Source organism: Notolabrus celidotus, chromosome 10, assembly GCF_009762535.1.
Source record: "Notolabrus celidotus isolate fNotCel1 chromosome 10, fNotCel1.pri, whole genome shotgun sequence".
Classification (NCBI taxonomy): Eukaryota; Metazoa; Chordata; class Actinopteri; order Labriformes; family Labridae; genus Notolabrus; species Notolabrus celidotus.
In genome coordinates, this window is record NC_048281.1 from 36,169,494 (window position 1) to 36,182,961 (window position 13,468).

General features: G+C 41.3%; 1 long non-coding RNA gene across 1 annotated transcript; it reads right to left on the reverse strand.

Annotated features, from left to right (window-relative positions):
• Positions 1–972: 972 nt before the first annotated feature.
• On the reverse strand, positions 973–3,586 carry LOC117820593. The gene is made up of 3 exons (XR_004632784.1): positions 3,479–3,586; positions 3,258–3,375; positions 973–1,013 (listed from the first exon to the last, which is right to left on the reverse strand). It is a non-coding gene; the product is annotated as an uncharacterized LOC117820593 (long non-coding RNA).
• Positions 3,587–13,468: the final 9,882 nt, after the last annotated feature.

Here is a 13,468-nt window from a genome sequence, read left to right on the forward strand (position 1 = left end):
TCTTCATTAGTCCCCTTTAAAAAAACGAGTGTGGTTAGTTTCTCCTGTTGATATCAGAAGTCCCGCCCTTTCTTGATCCTGATTGGTCGATGATCAATAAGTGACATCACCAAACGAGGCCGTCTCCCAAAAGCTGGATAATTTTCAACGTAGAGGTCTGAGAACTCTGACTTTGTTACCAAACCAAACCCTTTGTTTTTGGAAACAGGCCTTTATTTTATTCATTTGATTGACAGGACAGAAAGGCAAAGAGTTGACTGTGAGTGAACAAGTGAGGTAAATTATTAATCAGTTCATTTTTGTTCATTTCATCCCTGATGTGTTTTGTAATTGATTTTAATTGCATCAAATAATTCGGCACATTTTCTGCTCGGTTCTTTTTCTGTTTCTGCAAAGCTGGAACAAAAATCCTCCGAATCCCTTTTTCTACATTCACAGACTCGAGAGGAAGGCGTCTTACTCTTCATCACTACCTCTAAACATATTACCTTTCTGCTTCTTCTTCCTCTTCACTTCTTCTTTAGCTTAACAAAAAGAGAGCTCCTCATGGGAAAAACACAAAGAGGAGACATGGAGCTAAGTGTGCACGGCGGGAGGCTCTGATCTGCACAATTTGCCTCTGCAGGAGACGAGAAAGTGGAGTGTGCATGAGAGAGAGAGTGTGTGTGAGGGAGTGTGTGTGTGAGGGAGTGTTTGTGTCTTTATTTCTGAGTTAAGACTGAAAGCAAGAAAGGCTTTAAAATAAAACTAAGAAAACAGAAGGTGGAATAAGACGTCGATGATTCAGACGTATCTCCGTCACACGAGGAAAGAGTTTGATCTCCTCTTCTTCAGACGGACGCAACAAAAGAAGCAAAAACTGCATCACTTCTCTAAAAAAGGACAAAAATAAAGGATGCATGTTGGATTTTGCCCGTCCTGCTCGAAGCTGTCGTCTGTCTGTCTCTGTGTAAACACAGCGTTACTCATGGACACGCTGCATCGTTTCATTCTCTCTGCATCAATCTCCAATCCTTTAAAATATAAGATGTGCATTTCAGTTTCTCTGTGAACCGTGTCGATGCTCATGAGCAACTCTGGTTAGACTCACTGTACCTGCTCGGGATCAACAGGCTGTGTGAGGCTTTATACACACACACACACACACACACACACACACTCTCACACACACACTCCCTCACAGCAGTGTATGGCAGCTCTATTGGGGCTCTTCACATTGTCCAGACGGCCCGGTGTCAGGCGCTGAAATGAATGGCTGTTTATATTAGAAGGCTGGTTTAATGAATTAGACCCACTACTCCTCCGTGTCAGCACCAGGCACATACAGACCAGACCCTCACCCCTCCTCACCCCTCACACAAGCTAGGAGGGGGACACCCTGATTGCATCCTTGGGGACGGGTGAGTCAGGACGCCCGACGGCGCCCCTCGAAGGACTCCCTGCTTATTTACCAAAGGGCATCTGGCAGCGCCTGCACATGCCTCCCCCCCCCCTCCTCCTCGCTCGGCCTCACCCATCGTCTCCCCCATGGTACCCTTGCCTGTTTATATACACGTGTGGGAGGGGAAACAGAGTGGGGAGGATTACCGAGCAACTTGCACATGTTTGAACAAATATGTATACAACATGAGGTTTGCCACCCAGCCGTACGTATACACAGGCCTCCGACGAGGGCCGCCTCTGCTTCTCCTCAGTCTGTCCGAGCACGGGGAGAGGCGGCTGTCAGCTCGCATCTTCAGCCAACGCCTGAGGAGACGAGCCGCTGGCTGTGTGCCTCGGGACAGACAAGGGATAACAGATGGAGAGAGGAGGAAACAAGAGAGAGGAGGGAGAGGAGGGAACAAAGGAGGAGGGAGAAGAAGAAAGCAGGAAGTGAGGAGAAGACAAGAGGGATGAGTTCTGATGAGAAACCAGATCACTGTCCCAGAAACACATGGAGGTCAATGAAAGGCACATGAGTGTCCATCTTTCACTCAAAGCTGAACCGGCACCTGCTCCACATCCCTCGTCCCTCTCAGACACAGAGACCACTTCTCCAAGAGCATAAAAACACAAAGAGTCTAGAACTCATCACGTAAACATCGTAGGATATGTGCACTCTGCTGTACTGCAGCCTCGTGTCCAAACCCTGCAGCATCTTTTATCAGTAAAGAGATAAAGTACACACACGCTGCATCAGATCTCTCCTGCAGGACCTCACCTAGTCTTGCCAGATTCTTCAGGACCAAATACAGGACTAAGTGTTTTGTCTGCAGCTCAGGGCCAAGAGGTGTGGGGATCATGTGCGGATTTAAAAATGAGAAATGTGTGTTTGATCTGCAGTTTTATGGAAACTGACCTCATCTGAGAATCATTTTAGATGTTTTCCTCACATTAACTAAATGAAAGCATGACTCAAAGATGTTGTTTGCACCTTTTGCAAGCTTGGCCTTCCTGTGCATCTCTGTAGCAGCATGCTGTGTAAGGTCATGCTCACCTGCACAGCCTACTTAAAATACCTGATCATACTCAATTCAATTGCAAAAACTTAAAGTGGAAAAACTTGGAAGAAATTCAAAACGCCATAGAGCAGGAGCAGCAAAACAAGACAAAGAAGCAGCACAAAGTTAAAAAAGGTCAGAGCAATAACTACACCATGGCAAGAACAGTAAATAGATCAGCTGCTGTCTGCACCATCAGCATGCAGAACCACAAACACCCACAGATCTGAAGAGCAGAAGGTTTGGATGCATCGCTGCTGACCGGCTCTACTTTCATCTGCTTCCAAAATCCATCCATGAACAGAACATACTCCTGCAGGATTTGATGCTTGATGCTGCAGGTACCTGATGCATGAGGCCTAACGTCAGTATGCAGGAGACGTGTCTCAGCGGACTCTCCTCATTCCTAACGCTGCCTTCAGACCTCTCAGCAGTCGCCAACACAGTTTGTGATTTTCACATCATCAGAGAAGTAAAATCAGCTTCCACTCTCACAGAATATAAGACTTAAAGCTCTGGGAAAACTCAGTTTGAAGAAGACTTTAACATTTCAATCTGTAAACTCTGACAAATTAATCATCAGTCCCTCCAAGAAGCTGGTGACTCAATGCATTTACACAAATTCAACCAAACTCGGCGACCATGCACAAATTCAACCAAGCACCCTTTTCCCCCTGGAGGATATGCATCCGAAGATTTATCTCTCTGATATCCAAACATCAGGAGAAAGCTGTGACTTCTGATCAAGGCATCAGTGTTTGTGTTCAGTCCACTTACCATTCAGAGGCCTTGATCCCAACATCCCCCGGAGCAGAGGCTTCAGAGATGAGTCAGAGCTGTCCTCAAAGAGTGTTGGTACGATGAGAGAGGTCCTCAGGTCTCTGTTTAATTAATCCTTGACAGGAAGGTTGTTCTGGGGGAAGTGGAAGAGCAAACAGAGTCAGCTTACTTAGTAACAAGTGTCCAAACTCAAAGAAATCCAAAACAGGAAGAAGTACCAGAGGTGTGATGAAGGTAAAACTCTGGGAAGTGAAGAAGCATCCACTTGACACTGAGAGGAGACATGCATCAACACACAGGAGGAGGCCCAGGTGGAACACATGGAGGGGAATCAAACAGGAGGGGAGGAAATGGAGACAGGAAGTAAACAGAGGCAGGAAGTAAAACACAACACAACATAGGGAGAGAGAAGTACAAAATAAAACAGGAAAGACTGAAAAATTAAAATAAAGAGTATGACATAACAGGAAGTAAAAAAAACAATGAAACACTGTGCTCTACAAAATAAAACAGGAAATGAAGACCAGATTAAAACAGTACAAAACTAATTTTCACACATTTTATTTTCTGACAAATCAACTAGCAGCTGATATATTTTAATACATTGTTTACATGTATATATTTATTTTTAAAATGTCTTCCTTGATCTTTTATATGCATTATATTTCACTCATGCACCTTCATTAAAACCTTCATTAGAGGTACTTCAACAAAAACTGGACCCTTAGATATGCATGTGTGTGTGTGTACATATATATGCATGCATTTCCTTTTTATTTATATTTAATTTTCATTTAATTATTATTGTTAGCATTTTTTATTTTGATATACATTTTTGCTTAAATTTTTAGTATTTTTCCAATTAAAGCACATAAGAATATATTTGAATGGGACCTGTATTTTAAAGCTTGTGTTTGCTAATAAAAAAAAATCTTTATTAAAATTATTTTTGAAATCAACAAGAAATGATGTCATAACACCAGCCGCCTGCTCAGCCAATGAAACGCTGTGTTTGAGCGTCTGTCCCAGTCACATACATGTTATATTTAATGAGCTGCACAAGAAATAAAGCCGGGGTCAGGGGTCATTTACGCTCCCCTCACAGCCCTCAGGTACCTCCACGGGTCCTTCATGTTGGACTGGATGTTTGTTTTTTGTAAACATGTTTTATTGATTTTAACATTTTACAGATTAGTCACAAAATGTATCAAAACAAGCAGAAAACTTAAAAAATGAATTAAATAAGAGTAACGCTCAAATTGTCAGAGTACATTTTCAGACAAAACCTTATAATAAAGAAAATGACATAAAAAAATAAATAATAATAATAATAATAGATAAAGAACTAAAATGCAGCAAAATATTATAAATACAAGATATAAATATGTTGGTCTGGATGTTACTCAGTACATCCCTGAGAGGGCGCCACTCAGAGTCAGAAACTTCACAGAGGGTTCATTTTTTCAAAGTAAGACGTGTGTTTGGTGTCGCTGCTCGACGCTGCCCCCCACGATGTTCGGTGGTACTACAACCTTTGGTCCGTTTCCTCAAGTTTGCAGCGAACGTGCAGAGTTTTTAAAACTTTTTTATTCATCCTCATCTGACATCTCCTTTTCTGTCTTTCACAAACAACTCATGCAATCCCAGCTCCTTCAGTGATGAGACATTTGATCATGCCATGACGCTTGTGCATGCCTAAACTTCTACTAGACGACCCAGAGCTGAGATTTTTGGAAATGTGGATCCTTTTGCACCGTGTGTGTCGTCTGTAATGAAGATGTTTTGATCATTGAGTGTGTGCACAGATCAGTGAGTGCAGTTTAGATCCAGATAGATATGAAAAATGTGGTGGAGGAAATTGTTCAGAAAAGTTGTGAGCAGTTGAAGCTTCCACCCGCTGAGTACAGGATGAGATGACGAGTCTGAGAGAGAGACAGAAGACGAGTTGAAAAGAAGCGTCTGAAAGAAGGCCGAGAAGTTTGAGTTGAGAGTTTCTGATGAGAGAGAAGTGAAGACTCATTGAAAGAAGACAAAGAACAGAGTCTGAACGGATGTCAAACACAATTACATCCCAGCGAGACAAAGACGAGTCGATTTATAATCAAAGATTCCTCTCTGCACACGTCTGAGTAAATCACCTACTGTTCACACACGTCGCTGCGCTATGGAGTGATTCCACCTCTCCCTCTCTTCATAAACCAGTAATCATTTTTCCACGCTCGTCTCCTCTCATCTTCTTTTGTTGTCTCACTTGCCCTGCCTCTCTCTCCCTCTCATCCTCGCCTCTAATTTACCCAGCATCCTGCAGTGCGCAGGAGCCTCGCAAATTGCCTTTGTCCATTTGCGTACCGGGATGGGGACAGAGTGTGTGTGTGTGTGTGTGTGTGTGTGTGTGTGTGTGTGTGTGTGGTGGGAGTCTGTATCAGCAGGGTGGTGGGTTGAGATTGCTGTAATCATGGAGTGCTACCTGTTCATTAAACACACAGTGGGAAAGCTGCTCACAGCGTTTAGGAACCAATTAAAGCAGCAAAGGCGATTAACATTAGCAACATTAGCTGGAGGAGTGTGTGTGTGTGTGTGTGTGTATGTGTGTGTGTGTGTGTGTGTGTGTGTATGTGTGTTCAAAGAAGAGGCATCACATTCAATAAGTGTGTCTGGTTCTGAAAGTCTGCATCCAGGACTGACTTTGTGACTTCCTGACTGTTGGTTGATGAGTCCTAAAGCGAACAATCAAGAGAGAAAATAAAGGAGGGAACAGAGAGAGGAGGATTCAGGAAGTTCAGGAAGTTGTGAATGGGTGTGATTATAATACTACGTCTCTAAAGATGGGGTGTGATTACTCAGGTGGGGTGGAGGGGGAGGGGGAGGGGGAGGGTCCTCTCAGGTCTCCAGGAATGGGAGGTGAACCGGTGTAATTATCCACGCACGCTTCTCCAACGCTAACCCTCCGCCTCGCACAATAGAGGGTGATTCGACGGATGGGACCCGCGTGAACGTGGGAATGTGAGGGAGACTCATCTCTGGGATGGATCCAGTTCAAGTCTTTGAAAGTGTTTCCAAATCCAGAGCTTGGAGAATACTTTAAGTTATCATAAAGTTGTTGACCTGAGACTCTTCCTCATCTCTTTAAATAAAGCTCTGAAAGTTTTAACAGTCATCTTTAAAGTGTCCAGGTGTGGGTCTAAAAGTAGTATGGGAGGTTATCAGGCCCATCATCTACCAGTCAGGGTCCGGGAGGCAGACACCCTCTCTACTTTTAAGAGTAGGCTTCAAACTTTCCTTTTTGATAAAGCTTATAGTTAGAGCTGGATCAGGCTTGGACCAGGTCTTAGTTATGCTGCTGTAGGCTTAGACTGACACACTGGGATCCTGTCTTTCCCTCTCTCTCCTCTCTCTGCCTGTCTCTCACTTTAACTCTTCCTGTCCCATTAAAGTTACTAACCATAGACCTTTCTGGAGTCCCTGAGCTCCCTTGTCTCGTAGGTTCCTCTGGATCTCTGCTGTAGATTCCTTTTTTGGGTCTGTTATTCATCCTTTCTTTCCTTCTTTCTTTCTTTCCTTCTTTCTTTCTCTTTCTGCTTTGTTCTTTCCATGTCTCTTTATCCTTTATGTCTCCTTTTCTCACCCCATCCTTTCCTTCTGTCATTCCTTCACCATTTATTCTCCTCTTTTTCTTTCTTCTGGTCTCCCTCTCTTCTCTCTTTTCTTAGACCTTCCTGGAGTCCCTGAGCTCCCTTGTCTCGTAGGTTCCTCTGGATCTCTGCTGCTGTGGAGGCAAAAAGGCCAAAAAATCAAATATTTGATCTATTATTGTGAAAACATTTAAAAAGTAGTGATTCAATTTTAAATAAAACCATGCAAGTTAAAAAAATATCATCAGTTTTTTTGACTCGTCTTTGACCCCACATGGCCACATGACCCTGATACTAGGATCTGAGCCGCGGGTCCTTGTCTGTGTTGTGCTCATTTTGATATTTTTATAATTGCAGATTAAATTGCAAACTATGTCCTGAAATCTGAACCTGAGGGAGGTAAAAGATGGAGGTAAGAGATGGAGGTAAGAGATGGAGGTAAGAGATGGAGGTAAGAGATGGAGGTAAGAGATGGAGGTAAGAGATGGAGGTAAAAGATGGAGGTTAGAGATGGAGGTAAGAGATGGAGGTAAAAGATGGAGGTAAGAGATGGAGGTAGAAGATGGAGGTAAAATATGGAGGTAAAATATGGAGGTAAAAGATGGAGGTAAGAGATGGAGGTAAGAGATGGAGGTAAGAGATGGAGGTAAAAGATGGAGGTAAGAGATGGAGGTAGAAGATGGAGGTAAGAGATGGAGGTAGAAGATGGAGGTAAGAGATGGAGGTAGAAGATGGAGGTAAGAGATGGAGGTAAGAGATGGAGGTAAAAGATGGAGGTAAGAGATGGAGGTAAAATATGGAGGTAAGAGATGGAGGTAAAAGATGGAGGTAAGAGATGGAGGTAAAAGATGGAGGTAAGAGATGGAGGTAAGAGATGGAGGTAAAAGATGGAGGTAAGAGATGGAGGTAAGAGATGGAGGTAAGAGATGGAGGTAGAAGATGGAGGTAAGAGATGGAGGTAAGAGATGGAGGTAAAAGATGGAGGTAAGAGATGGAGGTAGAAGATGGAGGTAAAATATGGAGGTAAGAGATGGAGGTAAAAGATGGAGGTAAGAGATGGAGGTAAAAGATGGAGGTAAGAGATGGAGGTAAGAGATGGAGGTAAGAGATGGAGGTAAAAGATGGAGGTAAGAGATGGAGGTAAAAGATGGAGGTAAAAGATGGAGGTAAGAGATGGAGGTAAAAGATGGAGGTAAGAGATGGAGGTAAAAGATGGAGGTAAGAGATGGAGGTAAAAGATGGAGGTAAGAGATGGAGGTAAAATATGGAGGTAAAAGATGGAGGTAAGAGATGGAGGTAAAAGATGGAGGTAAGAGATGGAGGTAAGAGATGGAGGTAAGAGATGGAGGTAAAAGATGGAGGTAAAAGATGGAGGTAAAAGATGGAGGTAAGAGTAAGTCATAGTCAGAAGGATTCATCCTTTAGGGATACTGAGTATGTGCTTTAAATGTCAATGATAGCCAGTCATTGTTGTGTTGTTATTTAAGCCTGGTTCAGAAGAGGAGGAGAATCTTCATCAAGGTTTTGATATTTTTTGAAGTTGTATTTTTGGGTCTTTTCTGTCTTTATTCAGAGAAGATGGGAGGCCTCTCTTGAGGCCTCTGTACATAGGTTGCATAACTTGAACCTTTAAGCCTATAGCTTAAAGGTTTAAATGGTCTCATTTAAGTTCATATTTGTATAAGAGTTAGAAAATAAGAAAACAAAGTAAGGTTTAATTTTTGCATTTTGAACAGAAAGTCAAAATGTCCATAATAAAGTTGGACTTTCAGTTTTACAACCACGCAGGAGGAAAAAATAAAAATGCATTTTGCAAAGTTAATCAAGAAAACTAGAACGAAGTCTTCCTCTTGATATATATATTTTTTTATCTTTTAACCAGCTCAATAACTTTAAGTTTTATTGAATTTTCAATATCACCTCTGTATTTTGTATTTATTTATTTTATTTTAATTTTTTGCACCTCATGTAAAGTGACTTTGAGTACTTAGAAAAAATCTATATAAGTCCTATTAATTATTATTATTATTATTATTATTCAGATTCTGATTATTATTATTATTATGATGATATTATTCTTATTCTTATTCTTATTATTGTTGTTGTTGTTGTTGTTGTTGTTGTTATATATTATTTTAAATGATAATTATCATTGTATTATTTTAAGTATCATTATCATCCTTTTTCTTATACATTTCTTATATATGCAGATCAGTTTATAGTATTATTATTATTATTATTTATTCTTGACAAAAATAATCTTCCTGCTCTTGTTTAATACCTGGTCCTACTTTATTCTGAAAATACAAAATAACAGCTTCCTCCATCAGTTTTGATATTGATCGTCTGACACAGCTTATATGTTTCTGAGTCTGACACCAGAGGAACGGTCTGATGCAGAGTGTATCTTAAGTATTAATATTTATAAGCTGCTCTGCACAGAGACGAGCCTTTAAGACCCAGCGGACGGTTTTTAAACATGAATATGAAAAAGTTCTTTAAAGATATAATTTCCTTGGTTTAAACTTTTCCATCAGAGCTCCACTCTGTGTCGTCTCCTGGGTGCCATATTTAATACCCATATAACAATGGACCAGATAATGTCTGTAAGTATAATTGTTCACCAGCAGAGGTAGAAACACGCAGAGCCATTGTCTGTCTGCCTTTTGTAGTTAGTTAAAAGGTGCATAAATAAGATGCAATTTAGAGACTTTTAAGAGGTGATTTTATTTTTCTGCTGCCTTAATCACAGTCAAATTACCTCTGGGTGAGGGCTGTCATTAAAATAGAAGAGGCACTTGCTTCTTGGATGCTCGAGGCGGGCGTGAAGCGCTAATAGCACAGTGCCTGGATGGCGCTAACGGTTTTAACAGGTCCTGTATTATCCTGCTGTGCGTGTAGTCTACTTTAAGTACTCCACCAGGATCTCTCATGGTTATCTATTTGCAGTCTGTCACAGATGTTCGCTGACATCGAGGTGGTACAGGATGTCTTCCTATGCTGCCATAACAACACAGATTTTCCAGCTCTTAAACCCGATACACACAGATTGATTTCCAGATTAGAAAAAGGTTTCCACTCTGACACTCTGTGCAGCTGCTCGCTCAATATCACCGTCCTTTTTCACTTTCACTTCAGGGTACGAGGCAGAGAGACTCCTGCTGTACGTACATCACCACTCCTGCAGCTTCCTGTCTCAGAGGCCCACGTTCTGCCCTGGGTGCACGTCCCTCAGGGCGGCTCCTGGCCCCGGGCTAGAGGACCCTGGAAGTGACATGGCCAACAACCTCCAGATGTTAGCCTGCATTAGGCCCTGACAGCCTGTCATGTCACCGCCTACGCTACCACACAGTTCCATCACCTCCCATCTGCTGCCCGACACCTCCTGAGGGAGCGGAGGGGAGGGGGCAGATAAGACAACCATGAGGCTTTACTGCCTTCCAACCCACGGAACAAACGATACACCTCAAAGTCACAGAAATGTCCTGACAGCCCGGTCTGTGAAGGTCTCAGCTGTGACCTGCAGGATACATGCACATTCAAAATACTCTATTCAACATGTCAGCTATAGGAGTCTGCAGGAAACACAGTCTGTGTGGAGAGCAGCAGCAGGAGGAACACAATCCAGTGTAATGACAGCTCCCCTGGTTGTTTATCTGACATAACTAACATTAGTGTTCCTACATTAATCCTAAAAATCTTCATTTCCTTTAGATCCAGACAATTTTAGCTCAAAGACTTTGTAAAGTGATCAAAAGTGTCATAAATTAAAGTACTTTTTTAAAGTTTTTCATCAAATTTGAGTAAATAAGAACACAACACAAAGTGACTTTGATACACAAAAGCCAGTCTCTACTTTTCCAGAATGTACAGATTTTAGCATGGATTCAGTTTGTAGTCTGAGTAGTGTCGACCAATCAGGTGTCAGCAGGAGAAACAGTCTGTATGGAGAGCAACAGCAGGAGGAACACACTCCAGAGTAATGAGGAGGATTTCTTTCTCTCTATAAACAGATCTCTGCACGAAGAGCAGCTAACAATCTGTTCTACATCAAACATTTACACTGAGACACTAATCTGCTTGATGCTGTGTCACTAAAGACAATCAGCGTTTAGATTTCCTGACTTCCCTGAACGCAGCATATGGATGGATCCCACCTCCATTCAACAAACAAACATTGTAGATGTAGTTTTCTTCTCCTCTTGAGGACAGACCTGACAAAGCTTGACTTTGGACTTTGGACTAATCTGCATCATGATGTTGTTATTTCAGCAAACTGAAGACCTGTTAATTACAAGAACATCACAAGAACATCAGTTCCTGTTTCAGGTTCATACCACTGAAGGAAGCCAGAGGGAAGCCTCTGTGGGACTGTTTACAGTGAAGCTGAGACTCACCAATAACAGATGAACCCATTCATCAGTTGAGCATTAAACCTGTGCAGTTTTCCAGCTCTACATGAATCCCTGCAGCTGTCCCTGCACCACAAACAAAACATTTTGATATTGTTGGTTTAATAAAACAATCAGGACAAATAATTAAATAACCAGCTGAGCTTCATCGATCAGGTATGTGTCACAGATAGTGGATTGACTGTGATTTAACATTTCTAACAATGAGCACACATCAGAAAAGAGATGCAATTTAAAAGGAGCACAAGAACAACAAATGTCACAGAACTTACCTCTGAAATGGTTAAAACAGACTTTTAGACGTGCAATAAGGGTGCAAAGGTGAGGAAATAAATGTAACATATCTTAAGTGTGATAAGTTTTGTAGTATTTAAAGTTTTTGAAGCAGTGATATATAATAAAGATAAATAATGTTTGTAGGCATGTGATACTTTTCAAATTGGATGTTTCAAAGTCTGTAAATTCTTCCCTGCATCTTTATTTAATCTTTATATTAAATATATAATTATGTGTTTGCAGTAATAGAAATATAAAGATGTTAAACTGAAGGCTGACAAACTGAATATGGATAATACTCAGACACATAATCATTTCCTGTCAGAGGTTCTGATTCACTCACAGAATAGACATATGATATATGCTGGTGTTTGGCTCCCCCTCCTGGCAGCACAGAGAAACACCGTGCACAGTGTGTGAACTGATTCTGACACACAGCTCTGAGGGAAGTCAGATCTTTCAAAGGAGACGACTCACTACTTCAGTTTCTGATTTAGAGAGTACACTTTGAATACTTCAGTCATGTGCTAATGAATTATATGCAACAGATCATATTTAACAGACTTCCTTCAATCTCAAATTTATGTAGATGAATAATCTCATCCATAAAGAGTGAAACATGCTTAACTGTGACAAGGTGACAACATGCAGAAGAAGAAATAACCTGAAGGCCGTCGTTTGTAAAAGGGTTTCTGTTTTTGTGAATGTGTTCTGGCCTTGGTGAAGTGTTTATCTAATATACTTTTGTTTTGTAAAATGTTAAATTGTCTCCCAACTTTGTGAAAGTGTTTCATCCTTTGTAAACTTGTATTGAACTCTCCAGCCACATTAGGTCTGGTGTTTTAGTGCAATTACCTTTTTTTCGTCTCCATACGTCCCCGGCCTGATTTGAATAATCTTCCCGGGACTTCAGCCTGCGGTCAGACAACAATGGCGCCACAGGAACCAGTTAGTCTCTGGAGGAGTAGTTCTGGGGGCTAAAAGTTCCTGGAAGTTCTGGACGAAAAAGCTAGAGTTCCTAAAAAAGGTTCTGGGATGAGTTCCTGCTGTTGAAAAGCACCTTTAGTGTTATACAACCATAACATCTTCAGAAACCGCTTCACCATGCTCCTGCACAGGGACTTGGACTTATTGTTTTTACACTTGCAGTTTTGCAGAAGCCACAGTTTTTAATGAAGGGCCTGAGTGTTTTGAACATTTCAGTAATGAATTTAACTTTTGTTAAATAAAGGATCTTTCTCTTCAGAGGGTGTATCAGGAAACAAACCTCCCTGGTGTGTAAATATGAGACAGAGCCGAGTCCTGAGGAGGGTGTGGTCAGGAAAGATAACTTTATTTAGTCAGGAATACATATTCTTGTTACACTTGAATACTTGTCAGATAGAAAACACGGTAGCTTTTAAAAATAAAAGCAAGGTCCATTTAATAATGATATTTATTTCTGTTATTTAAAACACACTTCAATAAATATTTTTCTTCTTTTGGTGTTTTTTTTTGTTCTATTATACAAAAACATACAGAGACTGTAAGAAGAACAGCAGAGGGTACAAACACTGGATTAAAGGTTAGCGGGCCAACACTGCAGATGCCACGGGTTATACAGAACCTAAAACACCGTCGAGTGTTTGACTCCACTTTGTCCACACACGATGACGGTTAGAAAGAACTCTCTGTTATTACTGAACTGTTAAAGCGCTATTCAACCACTGCTCTGCACAGGTAGCATCACACACTGAAGAGCACAGAGAAGGCTAGCTGGAGGTTAAGACACGTGGGTAACAGAGATATACAAAACACCCCAAAGTCACACTCGCTCTGTCTAAACATGTCCTTCAAAATAAAACCCTATCACAGTGAGAGACAGACTTTAATGTATGTTCTTTGTTTT